We start from the raw sequence: 17,421 nt of genomic DNA, 5'->3' as shown, positions 1-17,421 counted from the left end.
CAGTGTTAATGTAAGCCTACTTGTGACGCTAATAAATAAACTTAAATGTGGCAAGAATGACCAATTTTGTTGCACCAAGTCTGCCTGAGAAATATCCGAGGCCAAAGGATTTAAGCCAGTTGTCTAAAACGGGCTAGGTCCTCTTAATATGTACGTGCGTCATGTGGAGATGCCGGCGTTGGACTGGGGTGGACACAGTAAGTAGTCTCACAACACCAGGTTAAAGTCCAACAGGTTTATTTGGAATCACGAGCTTTCGGAGCGCTGCTCCTTCATCCTTCACTCACTTGATGAAGGAGCAGCGCTCCGAAAGCTCATGATACCAAATAAACCTGTTGGAGTTTAAGCTGGTGTTGTGAGACTTCATACCATGTACATGCAGGTGGCAGGCATTCACTTGCACCCCTCTGAATAAGAACAGGTTGAAAGTGTGTGGGCATGTTTACAGTTTGTATCTCAGGAAGCAAAAGCTTATGAAAGCGTGGAGAGATTCCAGTTCCATCGACCATCACCTGGCTCTCTGGAGCAGAAGAGGCCGCTTGCCCTTGTGAATAAGAGGCCTTACACCTTAGCAGAACCGCCACAGACACAGTTGAAGGAGTGAACATCAGCAAAACTCTGAGTCCAATTTGTTGGGGAATTTTAATGTGGAGGAACAGCATAGAGATCCACATACAGACATGGCGACTAACTCCCTTGTCCTATATTTCAAAAGAGATGTTTTCTTGTTCAAATGGCTTAACCCAGTCATGAGAATAATAGTGAAACAAAATCCACCTGAGTGCATTGCACTGTGCAATGGCCTAGTGGTATTATAGAATCATAGAATCATAGAAACCCTACAGTGCAGAAGGAGGCCATTCGGCCCATCGAGTCTGCACCGACCACAATCCCACCCAGGCCCTACCCCCACATATTTACCCGCTAATCCCTCTAACCTACGCATCTCAGGGGCAATTTTAACCTGGCCAATCAACCTAACCCGCACATCTTTGGACTGTGGGAGGAAACCGGAGCACCCGGAGGAAACCCACGCAAACACGAGGAGAATGTGCAAACTCCACACAGACAGTGACCCGAGCCAGGAATCGAACCCGGGACCCTGGAGCTGTGAAGCAGCAGTGCTAACCACTGTGCTACCGTGCTGCCCCACTGTGCTACCGTGCTGCCCCACGGTAGCACAGTGGGGCAGCACGGTAATCGCTGGACTATTAATCCAGAAACTCAGCTAATGCTCTGGGGACCCAGGTTCGAATCCCACCACGGGAGATGGTGAAATTTAAATTCAATATAAAAATATCTGGAATTAAGAATTTACTGATGACCACTGTCAGAAAAATCCATCTGGTTCACTAACGCCCTTTAGGGAAGGAAATCTGCCATCCTTACCTGGTCTGGCCTATGTGAGACTCCAGAGCCACAGCAGTGTGGTTATTCATAGAATCCCGACAATGCAGAAGGAGGCCATTCAGCCCAGCGAGTCTGCACCTGACCACAATCCCACCCAGGCCCTATGCCTGTAACGCCACATATTTACCCTGCTAATCCCCCTGACACTAGGGTCAATTTAGCATGGCCAATCAACCTAACCTGCATATCTTTGGACTGTGGGAGGTACCTGGAGGAAACCCACGCAGACATGGGAAGAACGTGCAAACTCCACACAGACAGTGACCCAAGGCCGGAATTGAACCCGGGTCCCCGGCGCTGTGAGGCAGCAGTGCTAACCACTGTGCCACCGTGCCGTTGACTCTCAACTGCCCTCTGAAATGGCCTAGCAATCCACTCAGTCCAAGGGCAACTAGGGATGGCCAATAAACGCTGGCCCAGCCAGCGATGTCCATGCCTCACGAATGAATTAAAAAGAAATCCACTAACATTCATACAGTGAAACGTCAAGGCCTTGCCTTGGCAGATAAGCCTAATCCTGTTCATTTACCTTCTCAACAACCTGACAGCATCAGTGCTTATTCAATGCAAACCAGTCAAATGAGATTGTGTGGTTATTAAAAAAAAACACAAAACTTGTTGGACAGGACTCTTAGACAATACAAAAATTGCAAAACATTATTCATGACCGAGAAGTATTTTAATTATACAAATCACTGAAGTTGAATATCTTGTTCTAATGGAGGAGGAAGAAATTCAATTTGGAACAAAAAATAATTATTACTTTGCATGAAATGTAACAGGATAAATACAGATATGTTTAAAGTTTATTTATTAGTGTCACAAGTAGGTTTACATTAACACTGCAATGAAGTTACTGTGAAAATCCCCAGTCACCACACTCCTGTTCAGGTACACTGAGGGAGAATTTAGCACGGCCAATGCATCCTAACCAGTACGTCTTTCAGACTGTGGGAGGAAACCAGAGGAAACCTACGCACACGTAGGGTGGCGCAGTGGTTAGCGCTGCTGCCTCACAGCGCCAGGGACCCAGGTTCAATTCCCGGCTTGGGTCACTGTCCGTCTTTTGGACCGTGGGAGGACCTGGAGGAAACCCATGCAGACACGGGGCGGCATGGTGGCACAGTGGTTAGCACTGCTGCCTCACAGCGCCAGGGACCCGATTTCGAATCCCGGCTTGGGTCACTGTCTATCTTCTGGACCGTGGGAGGACCCGGGAGGCAACCCACGCAGACACGGGGAGAACGTGCAGACTCCGCACAGACAGTGACCCAAGCTGGGAATTGAACCCAGGTCCCTGGCGCTGTGAGGCCAGGAAGAAGTCTCACAACACCTCACAACACTGCTGTGAGGCAGTAGTGCTAACCACTGTGCCACCATGCCGTCCCATGAGGGATCCTAAAGCAGGTGGGCATGACCTTCCTCTTTGCCTCATTAACTCTTCCCACCCTATCCCGGTATCTCTCTATTCCCTTCTCTTATAAGTCCATCAGACCTCCCCTTAAAAGATTCGATGCCTCACTCTCTCCAAGTGACAGTGAGTTCCACATTTTCACCACTGTCTGATTAAGGAAATTCCTCCTGAATGCTGTTTTGGCCTGTCAGTGGCGATCAAATCTTCACGTCCCTCGTTCTGGATTCACTTGCGACTAGAAACAGTTTCTTTACTCCAAACCTATTGAACCATGTCCAAATTAGAAAGGCCTCTCTGGGCTTCCTGTTGGATTTCTCTTTTCCATCGGAAAGCACTGCTTAACCTTTCATGAATAAATTTTCTCTCTCAATTTGGGTGTCCTTTCTCCTGTCGCTAAGTATAATTTTGAGAATGACTTACAATTAGATTGTAGCTCAGTTATGGGCATTGGCCAAATAATGTCAACACAACATGATTTTATACTGAATCCTGGGACACGAGCTCATCACATGACCTGGTCAAAGCATCACACTCAAACTTGACAAGGGGGAAAAAACATATGGGTCTTCAGCCACTGATGCAAGACTGGTATGGAACCATCACCCCCCTCACAATTAAAGTCATTAGCTGCATTTTCTAACTTCAAAGACCTATTGTGCAAAGATTTGATTTGATTTTGATTTAATTAGATTTATTATTGCCACATGTATTATTATAGTGAAAAGTATTGTTTCTTGCGCGCTATACAGACAAAACATACCGTTCATAGAGAAGGAAAGGAGAGAGTGCAGAATGTAGTGTTACAGTCATAGCTAGGGTGTAGAGAAAGATCAGCTTAATATTTGATTTGATTTATTATTGTCACATGTATTGGGATACAGTAAAAAGTATTATTTCTTGCGTGCTATACAGACAAAGCATACCATTCATAGAGAAGGAAAGGAGAGAGTGCAGAATGTAGTGTTACAGTCACAGCTAGGGTGTAGAGAAAGATCAACTTAATGTTTGATTTGATTTATTATTGTCACATGCATTAGGATACAGTAAAAAGTATTATTTCTTGCGTGCTATACAGACAAAGCATACCGTTCATAGAGAAGGAAAGGAGAGGGTTCAGAATGTAGTGCTACAGTCATAGCTAGGGTGCAGAGAAAGATCAGCTTACTGCAAGGTAGGTCCATTCAAAAGTTTGACAGCAGCAGGGAAGAAGCTGTTCTTGAGTCAGTTGGTACATGAACTCAGACTTTTGTATCTTTTTCCCGAAGGAAGAAGATGGAAGAGAGAATGTCCGGGCTGCGGGGGGGGGGGTCCTTAATTATGCTGGTTGCTTTTCCCGAGGCAGCGGGAAGTGTAGCCAGAGTCAATGGATGGGAGGCTGATTTGCGTGATGGACTGGGCTACATTGAATGTAAAGTATCATTGTAGTTTCTTGCGGTCTTGGTCAGAGCAGGAGCCATACCAAGCTGTGATACAACCAGAAAGAATGCTTTCTATGGTGCATCTGTAAACAAGAAAAACGAGTGTTAAAACATTCGGCCTTGTGCACTAAATTAGTGCAGTTTAACTTGTGAGGTTGAAAAAGAAGTCACTTCATAGAAACATAGAAGATAGGAGCAGGAGGAGGCCATTCGGCCCTTCGAACCTGCTCCGCCATTCATCACCATCATGGCTGATCATCCAACTCAATAGTCTAATCCTGCTTTCTCTCCAAAACCTTTAACCGCATTCGCCCCAAGTGCTATATCCAGCCGCCTCTTGAATACATTCAATGTTTTGGCATCAACTACTTCCTGTGGGAATGAATTCCACAGGCTCACCGGGTGAAGAAATGTCTCCTCATCTCCGTCCTAAATGGTCTACCCCGAATCCTCAGACTGTGACCCCTGGTTCTGGACTCCCCCACCATCGGGAACATCCTCCCTGCATCCACCCTGTCTAGTCCTGTTAGAACTTTATAAGTCTCTAAGAAATCCCCCCTGATTTGCCTGAACTTCTTCCTTTCACAGTATTTAACCATCTTGATCCCTGTAAGTTTAGAGTTCAGTTCTGTAATTAGCTTTGTAACTCTAGAGGTCTTTTAATGTTCATCTGTATTAGTTGAATGTGTTGCGTTATATATACAGTGGCACAGTGGTTAGTGCTGCTGCCTCACAGTGCCAGGAACACAAGCTCGATTCCGGCCTCGGGTCACTGTCTGTGTGGAGTTTGCACATTCTCCCCGTGCCTGCGTGGGTTTCCTCCGGGTGCTCTGGTGCACAGTCCTAGAGATGTGCTGGTTAGGTGCATTGGTCATGCTAAATTCTCCCTCAGTGTACCCAACCAGGTGCCAGAGTGTGGCGACTGGGGGATTTTCACAGTAACTTCATTCCAGTGTTAATGTAAGTCTACTTGTGACACTAATAAATAATTTAGCACACAAAGCATTGATTTTATATGTATTTTATAGAGACTTTATGTAGTTTATGTAACGTTCCAAAGCTATTGTATTTTCAATTGACTTATACCAAGCACTGACAGATACAACAAAAACGTACAAAGAACAAAGAACAAAGAACAATACAGCACAGGAACAGGCCCTTCGGCCCTCCAAGCCCGCGCTGCTCCCCGGTCCAGGATTGAATCCTGAATCCAGGATCCCCGCCCAATTTTCCAGCCTATCTACATCCTAATATCCTATCCACCGAGCTGTCCCTCACAGCTACGATGCTTTGTTCATTACAACCTATTAACTCACCCCCACCCCCCCATTCCAGACCATGTGATCTCCAGGGAGAGGCGAAAACCCAGAGTGAAAACCCCAGGGCCAATATGGGGAAAAAAAAAATCTGGGAAATTCCTCTCCGACCCCCTGTGGCGATCGAAACGAGTCCAGGAGATCACACTGGCCCTGATCAGAAAATGCTTCCCAACCCTATTCATTTCCACTTCTGCTTTACGAACACCATCTGAATTCCCTGCCCCCGAGACAGGTTCCCAACTATCCGCAGTCTCGCTCTGTACTGGCACCAGCAAGATGATCATAGAATGAAGCCTTGAAACGAGAAACAAAGAACAATTAGCCCGCGCCGCTCCCTGGTCCAAACTAGACCACTCTTTTGTATCCCTCCATTCCCACTCCGTTCATATAGCTGTCTAGATAAGTCTTAAACGTTCCCAGTGTGTCCGCCTCCACCACCTTGCCCGGCAACACATTCCAGGCCCCCACGACCCTCTGTGTAAAATATGTCCTTCTGATATCTGTGTTAAACCTCCCCCCCTTCACCTTGAACCTATGACCCCTCGTGAACGTCACCACCGACCCGGGGAAAAGCTTCCCACCGTTCACCCTATCTATGCCTTTCATAATTTTATACACCTCTATTAAGTCTCCCCTCATCCTCCGTCTTTCCAAGGAAAACAACCCCAGTTTCCCCAATCTCTCCTCATAACCAAGCCCCTCCATACCAGGCAACATCCTGGTAAACCTCCTCTGTACTCTCTCCAAAGCCTCCACGTCCTTCTGGTAGTGTGGCGACCAGAACTGGACGCAGTATTCCAAATGCGGCCGAACCAACGTTCTATACATCTGCAACATCAGACCCCAACTTTTATACTCTATGCCCCGTCCTATAAAGGCAAGCATGCCATATGCCTTCTTCACCACCTTCTCCACCTGTGACGTCACCTTCAAAGATCTGTGGACTTGCACACCCAGGTCCCTCTGCGTCTCTACACCCTTTATGGTTCTTCCATTTATCGTGTAGCTCCTCCCTACATTATTCCCACCAAAATGCATCACTTCGCATTTATCAGGATTGAACTCCATCTGCCATTTCTTTGCCCAAATTTCCAGCCTATCTATATCCTTCTGTAGCCTCTGACAATGTTCCTCACTATCTGCAAGTCCTGCCAGTTTTGTGTCGTCCGCAAACTTACTGATCACCCCAGTTACTCCTTCTTCCAGATCATTTATATAAATCACAAACAGCAGAGGTCCCAATACAGAGCCCTGCGGAACACCACTAGTCACAGGCCTCCAGCCGGAAAAAGACCCTTCCACTACCACCCTCTGTCTTCTATGACCAAGCCAGTTCTCTACCCATCTAGCCACCTCCCCCTTTATCCCATGAGATCCAACCTTTTTCACTAGCCTACCATGAGGGACTTTGTCAAACGCTTTACTAAAGTCCATATAGACAACATCCACGGCCCTTCCTTCGTCAACCATTCTGGTCACTTCTTCAAAAAACACCACCAGGTTAGTGAGGCATGACCTCCCTCTCACAAAACCATGCTGACTATCGTTAATGAGTTTATTCCTTTCTAAATGCGCATACATCCTATCTCTAAGAATCTTCTCCAACAACTTCCCCACCACGGACGTCAAGCTCACCGGCCTATAATTACCCGGGTTATCCTTCCTACCCTTCTTAAATAACGGGACCACATTAGCTATCCTCCAATCCTCTGGGACCTCACCTGCGTCCAGTGACGAGACAAAGATTCCCTGAGCAGCCTTGGATAGATTCCATCAGGCCCTGGGGATTTGTCAGTCTTTATATTCTCTAACAAACCTAACACTTCCTCCTTTGTAATGGAGATTTTCTCCAACGGTTCAACACTCCCTCCGAGACACTCCCAGTCAACACATCCCTCTCCTTTGTGAATACCGACGCAAAGTATTCACTTAGGATCTCCCCTACTTCTTTGGGCTCCAAGCATAAGTCCCCACTTTTGTCCCTGAGAGGTCCGATTTTTTCCCCAACAACCCTTTTGTTCCTAACGTATGAATAAAATACGATGGCAAAGTCATTCTCTCAACAAAAACAAAGTCATTCTCTCAACAAAAACAATAAATGCCTGTTCAATGAAGTTCCAAAGGACCTGATGATACCTATAGATCAATTAGGCTTCTCGACTGATGAATCCATGTACCAAGACATAACATGCTGTCTTATCTCAAATAAAGTAGACTTCAAAACTATTCTCACCTATATTCTATACATTCCCTATAAAACTTCTCAGTACTACCCACTTTGTACACCTCTTTCTTAGTTTTAAGGCTTATAAACAACTTTACCACTCTATCCTTTGTTTTAAAAGGGAAGTAACTCATTCCAAGTAACCTCAGAGAGAAGGAATATCATTCTTCAAATAACCAATACAAAACGTATTGGCCGGAATTCTCCGGCCATTCATGCCCCGCAGCCATTGCAAGCGAGGACAGAGAATGTGGCGCTCAGCTAAATCTCCGTTCACTGCAGCGGGACCAGAGAATCCCGCCGGCGGGAATGGCTGGAAAATCCCGGCCCTAGTCACTGATAAATGAGGATCTTACACCAATTAAACAAGTTTGAAACAATGGCTTGTGAGGAGGTTACAAGAATGATCCCTGGAATGAAGGGCTTGTCGTATGAGGAACGGTTGAGGACTCTGTATTCGTTGGAGTTTCGAAGGATGAGGGGAGATCTTAATGAAACTTACAGGATACTGTGAGGCCTGGATAGAGTGGACGTGGAGAGGATGTTTCCACTGGTGGGAAAAACTAGAACAAGAGGGCACAACCTCAGGCTAAAGGGACGATCCTTTGAAACAGAGATGAGGAGGACTTTCTTCAGCCAGAGAGTGGTGAATCTGTGGAACTCTTTGCCGCAGAAGGCTGTGGAGGCCAGGTCATTGAGTGTCTTTAAGACAGAGATAGATAGGTTCTTGATTAATAAGGGGATCAGGGGTTATGGGGAAAAGGCAAGAGAATGGGGATGAGAAAAATATTAGCCATCATTGAATGGCGGAGCAGACCCGATGGGCCGAATGGCCTAATTCTGCTCCTATGTCTTATGGTCTTCTGGTCTTATGGCTACCATGGGTACCGTGATACCAATGGGAATCATGAACACATGACAGCATATTACCCATCCTAAACAAATGGGCAAAAAAGGTATCCAGTGGGATTTCCCAGCCTCGCTCACACCGGAACCGGAAAATCCCGCCCGGGGTCAACAGACCTTTCCATTATCCGCCCCTCGCCCGCTCCGATTCCCACGGCAGGCGGGACGGCAAAATTCCGGCCATCATGAAATATTCTTTTAGGGGAAGTGATGGCCTAGTGGTATTATCGCCAGACTATTAATCCAGAAACTCAGCGAATGTTCTGGGGGACCCGGGTTCGAATCCCACCACGGCAGATGGTGCAATTTAAATTCAATAAAAAAAATCTGAAATTAAGAATCTACTGATGACCATGAAACCATTGTCGGAAAAACCCATCTGGTTCACTAATGTCCTTGAGGGAAGGAAATCTGCCGTCCTTACCCGGTCTGGCCTACATGTGACTCCAGAGTCACAGCAATGTGGTTTACTCTCAACTGCCCTCTGAAATGGCCTAGCAAGCCACTTTGTTCAAGAGTGACGAGGGATGGGCAATAAATGCTGGCCCAGCCAGCGACGCCCATGTCCCACAAATGAATTAAAAAAAGAAAGTTATGAATAACAGAATCAAACTTTAATGAGAGGGGATGGTCCCAGAAGTAATTTACACCTCAGTGGGCCAATCATGGGGCAGTGGGAAATTACAGCGAAAGATGACCCTTGAGAAGCCAATGTGAAACTGACCATGCGCCACCTGGGCCAATCACAGATTGATCGCATACCCCTTAAGCCAATTAAAAAACAGCTTTGGGCCATTTAGGCCAATGAGAATGCAATAACATCATTGTTCATGCTGTGGGTATGGTGAGGAGAGACTGAGTAGACTGGGGCTATACTCATTGGAATTCAGAAGAATGAGGGGAGATCTTATAGAAACACATAAGATTATGAATGGAATACAGAAGATAGAAGCAGCGAGGTTGTTTCCACTGGCGGGTGAAACTCGAACTAGGGCCTCAAAATAAGGGGGAGCAGATTTAGGACTGAGTTGAGGAGGAACTTCTTCACACAAAGGATTGTGAATCTGTGGAATTCCCTGCCCAGTGAAGCAGTTGAGGCTACCTCGTTGAATGTTTTCAAGCCAAAGATTTTTGAACAGTAAAGGAAGTAAGGGTTATGGTGAGCGGGCGGGTAAGTGGAGCTGAGTCCACAAAAGGATCAGCCATGATCTTATTGAATGGCGGAGCAGGCTCGAGGGGCAAGATGGCCGACTCCTGCTCCTGGTTCTTATGTTCTTATGGGTTGTGACATGGAATGGAGATAATAAGTGACAGCTTTCAGTGGAAATGTCACGCAACAAGTCTGAAACTGCAGAGCCTGCTGTCCACAGGGAAGCAGAAGTTACGGGGAGAAAACAGAGATAGAGGCCGGAAGTTTACCGTGCTGCCCGCCACGGGAATCGGAGCGGGTGGGAGGCAGACCGTGGAAAGCTCTGTTGGGATTTTACAGTTTCGGGATGAGCGGGGTTGTAAAATCCAGCCCCGAGTGTCAACCTGTGCCCAAGGCTGAACCAAGAAGCAAGAGGAATAGTGCGTTCGTCAAGTCCTGTCCTGTTTTTGATAAGTATTAATCTACAACTTACGAAGAAAAATGTTGAGTTACTTGACCAAACTGTTCCCTGTTGCCTATAACGTTAAATTCTCAGATGAACACAATTAGAATTTAAGTTCAAATAGTACCTATAGCTTACACCCCAGCACTTCAAAATACTTTATGTAGTGTCCAAAGGTGTGTAGGTTAGGTGGATTGGCCATGATAAATTGTCCCTTAGTATCCAAAGATGTGCAGGTTAGGTGGATTGGCCATGCTAAATTGCCCCTTAGTGTCCAAAGATGTGTAGGTTAGGTGGATTGGCCATGCTAAATTGCCCCTTAGTGTCCAAAGATGTGTAGGTTAGGGGGATTGGCCATGATAAATTGTCCCTTAGTGTCCAAAGATGTGTAGGTTAGGTGGATTGGCCATGATAATTTGCCCCTTAGTATCCAAAGATGTGTAGGTTAGGTGGATTGGCCATGCTAAATTGCCCCTTAGTGTCCAAAGATGTGCAGGTTAGGTGGATTGGCCATGCTAAATTGCCCCTTAGTGTCCAAAGATGTGTAGGTTAGGCGGATTGGCCATGCTAAATTGCCCCTTAGTGTCCAAAGATGTGTAGGTTAGGCGGATTGGCCATGCTAAATTGCCCCTTAGTGTCCAAAGATGTGTAGGTTAGGTGGATTGGCCATGATAAATTGTCCCTTAGTGTCCAAAGATGTGTAGGTTAGGTGGATTGGCCATGATAATTTGCCCCTTAGTATCCAAAGATGTGTAGGTTAGGTGGATTGGCCATGCTAAATTGCCCCTTAGTGTCCAAAGATGTGCAGGTTAGGTGGATTGGCCATGCTAAATTGCCCCTTAGTGTCCAAGGATGTGTAGGTTAGGCGGATTGGCCATGCTAAATTGCCCCTTAGTGTCCAAAGATGTGTAGGTTAGGGAGATTGGCCATGATAAATTGTCCCTTAGTGTCCAAAGATGTGTAGGTTAGGTGGATTGGCCATGCTAATTTGCCCCTTAGTGTCCAAAGATGTGTAGGTAGGTCATTGGCCATGCTAAATTCTCCCTCAGTGTACCCGAACAGGCGCCGGAGTGTGGCGACTCGGGGATTTTCACAGTAACGTCGTTGCAGTGTTAATGTAAGCCTACTTGTGACTAATAAATAAACTTTAACTTTGCCCATAACTTACACTCCAGAGCTTCAAGATACTTTATGTAGTAAAAAGACCAGAACCACATACACTACTCCAAGCATGGTGTAGCAAAGTTCCATTTAAATTCAAGACTACCTCTCTGTTTTTGCATTCTATTCCTTGAGAAAGGAAGCCTAATGTTTTGCTCACACACATTACGGCCTAACCTGTAACTCACTTGGTAACTCACTCTGGAAAGAGAAAAAGACAACTCAGGAAACTACAGGCCAGTAAGCTTAACATCTGTCACAGAGAAAATGTTCAAAGCTTTTAATAAAGGTGTCGCAGCAAGGCATTTGGTAAATTCAAGGCAGAGTCAACATGGTTTAGTGAAAGGGAAATCAAGTTTAACCAATTTATTGGAGTTATTCGAAGGAGTCACATGCTGTGGATAAAGGGGAACCAGTGGATGTACTGTACTTGGATTTCCAGAAGACATTTGATAAGGTGCCACATCAAAGATTATTGTGGACAATAAAAGCTTATGGTGTATGTGGAGGGTAACATTTTGGCATGGATTGAAGATTGGCTAGTCAACAGGAAACTGAGAGTAGGCCTAAATGTGTCATTCTCTGGTTGGCAAGATGTAACGAGTGGTGTGCCAGAGGGGGGCGGGGGGCCTCAAATCTTGACAATTTATGTAAATGACCTGGATGAAGGAACTCAAGGTATGGTTGCTAAATCTGCTGATGACGTAAAGATAGGTAGGAAATGAAGTCACGAAGAGGACCTAAGAAGGCAACAAAGGGAAATAGATAGGTTTAGTGAGCAGGCAAAGATTTGGCAAATGGGGTATAATGTGGGGAAATATGAAATTGTCCATTTTGGACAGGAAGAATATAAAAGAAGCTTATTATCTCAATGGTGAGAGATTGCAGAGCTCTGAGGTCCAGAGGGATCTGGGTGTCCTAGTGCATGAATCGCAAAAGGTTGGTATAGAGGTACAGCAAGCAATTAGGAAAGCTAATGGAATGTTATCATTTATTGTGAGGGGAATTGAATACAAGAGTTAGGGAGGTTATGCTTCGGTTATATGGGGCATTGGTGAGACCACAACTGGAGCACTGTGTACAGTATTGGTCTCCTTATTTAACAAAGGGTGTAAATGCATTGGAAGCAGTTCAGAGAACGTTTACTGGGGTGGCACGGTAGCACAGTGATTAGCATTGCCGCCTCACAGTGCCAGGGACCCGGGTTCGATTCCCGGCTTGGGTCACTGTCTGTGCGGAGTCTGCACGGTCTCCCCGTGTCTGCGTGGGTTTCCTCCGGGTGCTCCGGTTTCCTCCCACAGTCCAAAGATGTGCGGGCTAGGTTGATTGGCCGTGCTAAATTGCCCCTTAGTGTCAGGGGATCAGCAGGGTAAAGATGTGGGGTTACAGGAATAAGGGTGGGATTGTGGTCGGTGCAGACTCGATGGGACGAATGGCCTCCTTCTGCACTGTCGAGATTCTATGATAATACCTGGAATGGGCAGATCATCTTATGAAGTTAGATGGCGAGGCTTGAATCTGTTGGAATTTAGAAGAGTAACAGGTAACTTGATTAAAACACATAAGATCATGAGGGGTATTGACAGGGTGAATGTGGAGAGGATGTTTCCTCTTGTGAAAGAATCTAGAACCAGGGGGTCACTGTTTAAAAATAAGGGGTCGCTCATTTAAGACATGAATGAGGAGAATTTTTCTCAGAGGGTTAAGAGTCTCTGGAATTCTCTTCCTCAAAGGGCAGTGGAAGCAGTGATTAACGAGGGGGTGAAAGGTTATCGGGGGAGGCGGGAATGTGGTGTCGAGGTTACAGTCAGATCTGCAATGATCTTTTTGGATGGCAGAGTAGGCTCGAAGGGCCAACTGGCCTACTCCTGCTCCTAATACGGATGTTCATAGAACAACCAAGGGATTGGAATAGAGCAAGTTTCAAAATGGGGAGAATGGGCTCGCTGAGGCTGGATGGAAAATGATGTTGGCACTCAGGACTGTAGATCAACAATGGCATACTCGTAAAAACGTTTTCAGAATAAATATATCATAAAAAGGAGACTAGATCAAGTTTCAGAGTGCCTTGGATAACTAGATTGGAAACAAAGTAAAATGGAGGAGGGCATAGGGGTCGAGAGGTTGGGACGGCACGGTGGCACAGTATTTAGCACTGCTGCCTCACAGTGCCAGGGACCTGGGTTTGATTCCCGGCTTGGGTCCCAGTGTGGAGTTTGCACGTTCTCTCCGTGTCTGCGTGGGTTTCCTCCGGGTGCTCCGGTTTCCGCTCACAGTCCAAAGATGTGCAGGTTAGGTGGATTGGCATGCTAAATTGCCCCTTAGTGCTCAAAGATGTGCAGGTTAGGTGGATTGGCCATACTAAATTGCCCCTTAGTGCCCAAAGATGTGCAGGTTAGGTGGATTGGCCATGCTAAATTGCCCCTTAGTGCCTAAAGATGTGTAGGTTAGGTGGATTGGCCATGCTAAATTGCCCCTTAGTGTCCAAAGATGTGCAGGTTAGGTGGATTGGCCATGCTAAATTGCCCCTTAGCCCAAAGATGTGTAGGTTAGGTGGATTGGCCATGCTAAATTGCCCCTTAGTGTCCAAAGATGTGCAGTTTCGGTGGATTGGCCATGCTAAATTGCCTCTTAGTGTACAAAGACATGCTGGTTAGGGTGAATTGGCCATGCTAAATTCTCCCTCAGTGTACCCGAACAGAAGTGTGGCGACTCGGGGATTTTCACAGTAACTTCATTGCAGTGTTAATGTAAGCCTACTTGTGACACTAATAAATAAACTTAAACTTCAAATTAGTTTGGCTGAAGGAAGATGGCAGGCCACAAACTGGTAGGCCTCATCCCTGATTCTGCACAAGATGGAGGAAGAAATAGGGGAGGTTTGAAAATGAAAATGCAGGGCTCTATGCAGAAGGATGTGCACTGGAGAGTTGCCAGTGTAATATTCATTGTCAGAAATGGATCAGGGCCTATCAGCATAAGGTCTGTTATCGCCAGAGTCCTGTCCAATAAATCGACATCATTGAACAGACTAGCTGGTCATTATGTAATTGTTGTTTGTGCTTGCTGTGTGCAAAATGGCTGCCATATTTTCTACAGTCACTGCATCTCAAAAGCAGTTCATTGGTTATAAGGTATCTTGGAACATCTTGACGACATCACAGATGCCTATTAAGAGGTCATCCCACAGTGAGGATACTTCAGCTGCAAGCAATAAAAGAACTAACTTCACAAAGTAAATCAAAGAATAAGGTTTAATAAAGGGACTTCATTATACCACCACTCAGTCCACGCCCTGGGCTACACAAAACTTTCCACAATCCCCGTCTGCTTTCCATTTATGCCAGGTCAGCTGGTCAACTGACCCTCACAGCATGTTGCCATTGGTTACATTATAACAGATTCTAATGTTATTATTGCTTACATTATGGCATTAAGTACCAGTTCTTTCTATGGGCGGCACGGTGGCACAGTGGTTAGCACTGCTGCCTCACAGAGCCAGGGACGCAGGTTTGATTCCCGGCTTGGGTCACTGTCTGTGTGGAGTCTGCACGTTCTCCCCGTGTCTGCGTGGGTTTCCTCCGGGTGCTCCGGTTTCCTCCCACAGTCCGAAAGACGTGCCGGTTGGGTGCATTGGCCGTGCTAAATTCGCTCTCAGTGTACCCGAACAGGAGTGTGGCGACTAGGGGATTTTCACAGTAACTTCCTTGCAGTGTTAATGTAAGCCTACCTGTGACACTAATAAATAAACTTTAAAACTTTAAACTTCTGGGAGTGCAGCACTACCTCAGTACTGCACTCCAGTGTCAGCCTAAATATTTGTGCTCAAGTCTCGGGAGTGGGACTGATAGAATGCTGGAATCACGGAATGGTTACAACGCAGGAGGAGGTTATTTGGCCCATCGTGTCCGTGCTGGCTGTCTACAAGAGCAAGTCACTTAGTCTGACTCCACTGCCTTTGTTTTCCTGAACACTGCCTTCTCTTTTCCCTCAGCTTGTAATGACTTTAATCAGGCAATTGAGGTGGGCCTGTTAGAATATGAAGTCCCTGATTATGGGCCAAACTGATGGGCCAATCAGGGAGCCTCTTGCTTTGTACCTAACCAGGAGTGTCAGTTCCTCTGGCACTCCGAGTGTAGGCTGCTAACAGAAAGCACTCTCTACGCTGTTGTCAGACTTGTAAATAAAGGGATCTTGGTGAAGGGACTTCTGCCTCCGAGGACTCATTACACAGATAATTATCTTTTGAAGGCTTTCGTTTAATGTGTTTCCACCTGACTTTCATACAGTGCATTCCAAATCGTAACCATGGCACGGGGTGGCACGGTGGCACAGTGGTTAGCACTGCTGCCTCACAGCGCCAGGGACCCGGGTTCGATTCCCAGCTTGGGTCACTGTCTGTGTGGAGTCTGCACATTCTCCCCGTGTCTGCGTGGGTTTCCTCCGGGTGCTCCGGTTTCTTCCCACAGTGGTTTGGGTGCATTGACCCAAACAGGCGCCAGAGTGCGGCGACTCGGGGAATTTCATGGTAACTTCATTGCGGTGTTAATGCAAGCCTTACTTGTGATTCATAAATGAATAAACTTTTTTACAGTGCACGGAGAAGAGTTTCTTCATGTTGTTGTTGCTTCTTTTGCCATTCTCAAATCGGGATCCTTGGGCTCAGGATGCTTTCACAAGGGGAACTGTTTCTCCTGGCCCGCTCTGTCCACACCCCTCATGATTTTGAATACCTCTCTCTATAAAAAAAATCTCTTAATCTTCTCTTCTCTAAGGAAATCCCCTGTTAATCCTCAGCTTTCTCCTATCTATTTTGTGAATCCTTCCTGTGCCTTCTCTAAAGCCTTCACATCCTTTCTAAATTGTGGATCCCAGAAATGCTGAGGGCAAATCAGTGTTTTGAACTTGGGCCAGACTGATGGTAACCTTCACGAGACCTGGCTGGACTTGCGGATAGCGAAGAGCATTGTCGGGCAATACAGCAGGATATAGATAGGCTGGAAAATTGGGCGGAGAGGTGGCAGATGGAATTTAATCCGGATAAATGCAAAGTGATGCATTTTGGAAGAAATAATGTAGGGAGGAGTTATACAATAAATGGCAGAGTCATCAGGAGTATAGAAACACAGAGGGACCTAGGTGTGCAAGTCCACAAATCCTTGAAGGTGGCAACACAGGTGGAGAAGGTGGTGAAGAGGGCATATGGTATGCTTGCCTTTATAGGACGGGGTATAGAGTATAAAAGCTGGAGTCTGATGATGCAGCTGTATAGAACGCTGGTTAGGCCACATTTGGAGTACTGCGTCCAGTTCTGGTCGCCGCACTACCAGAAGGACGTGGAGGCGTTAGAGAGAGTGCAGAGAAGGTTTACCAGTATGTTGCCAGGTATGGAGGGTCTTAGCTATGAGGAGAGATTGGGTAAACTGGGCTTGTTCTCCCTGGAAAGACGGAGAATGAGGGGAGATCTACTAGAGGTGTACAAGATTATGAAGGGGATAGATAGGGTGAATGGTGGGAAGCTTTTTCCCAGATCAGAAGTGACGTTCACGAGGGGTCACGGGCTCAAGGTGAGAGGGGCGAAGTATAACTCAGATATTAGAGGGACGTTTTTTACACAGAGGGTGGTGGGGGCCTGGAATGCGCTGCCAAGTAGGGTGGTGGAGGCAGGCACGCTGACATCGTTTAAGACTTACCTGGATAGTCACATGAGCAGCCTGGGAATGGAGGGATACAAACGATTGGTCTAGTTGGACCAAGGAGCGGCACAGGCTTGGAGGGCCGAAGGGCCTGTTTCCTGTGCTGTACTGTTCTTTGTTCTTTGAGATATAGGTGGCCTGCACGATAGAGGGATCCTAGTAAGAATCATGGAATCATAGAATCTACGGCTCAGAGACAGGCCCTTTGGCCCAAACTGGTCCATACTGACCAAAAAGCCATCTAAGCTAACCCCATTTGACTGCAATTGGCCCAGATCCCT

The sequence above is a fragment of the Mustelus asterias genome, chromosome X (genome assembly GCF_964213995.1).
Source record: "Mustelus asterias chromosome X, sMusAst1.hap1.1, whole genome shotgun sequence".
In the NCBI taxonomy this organism is placed as follows: Eukaryota; Metazoa; Chordata; class Chondrichthyes; order Carcharhiniformes; family Triakidae; genus Mustelus; species Mustelus asterias.
Note: the sequence above shows the minus strand (reverse complement) of the source record.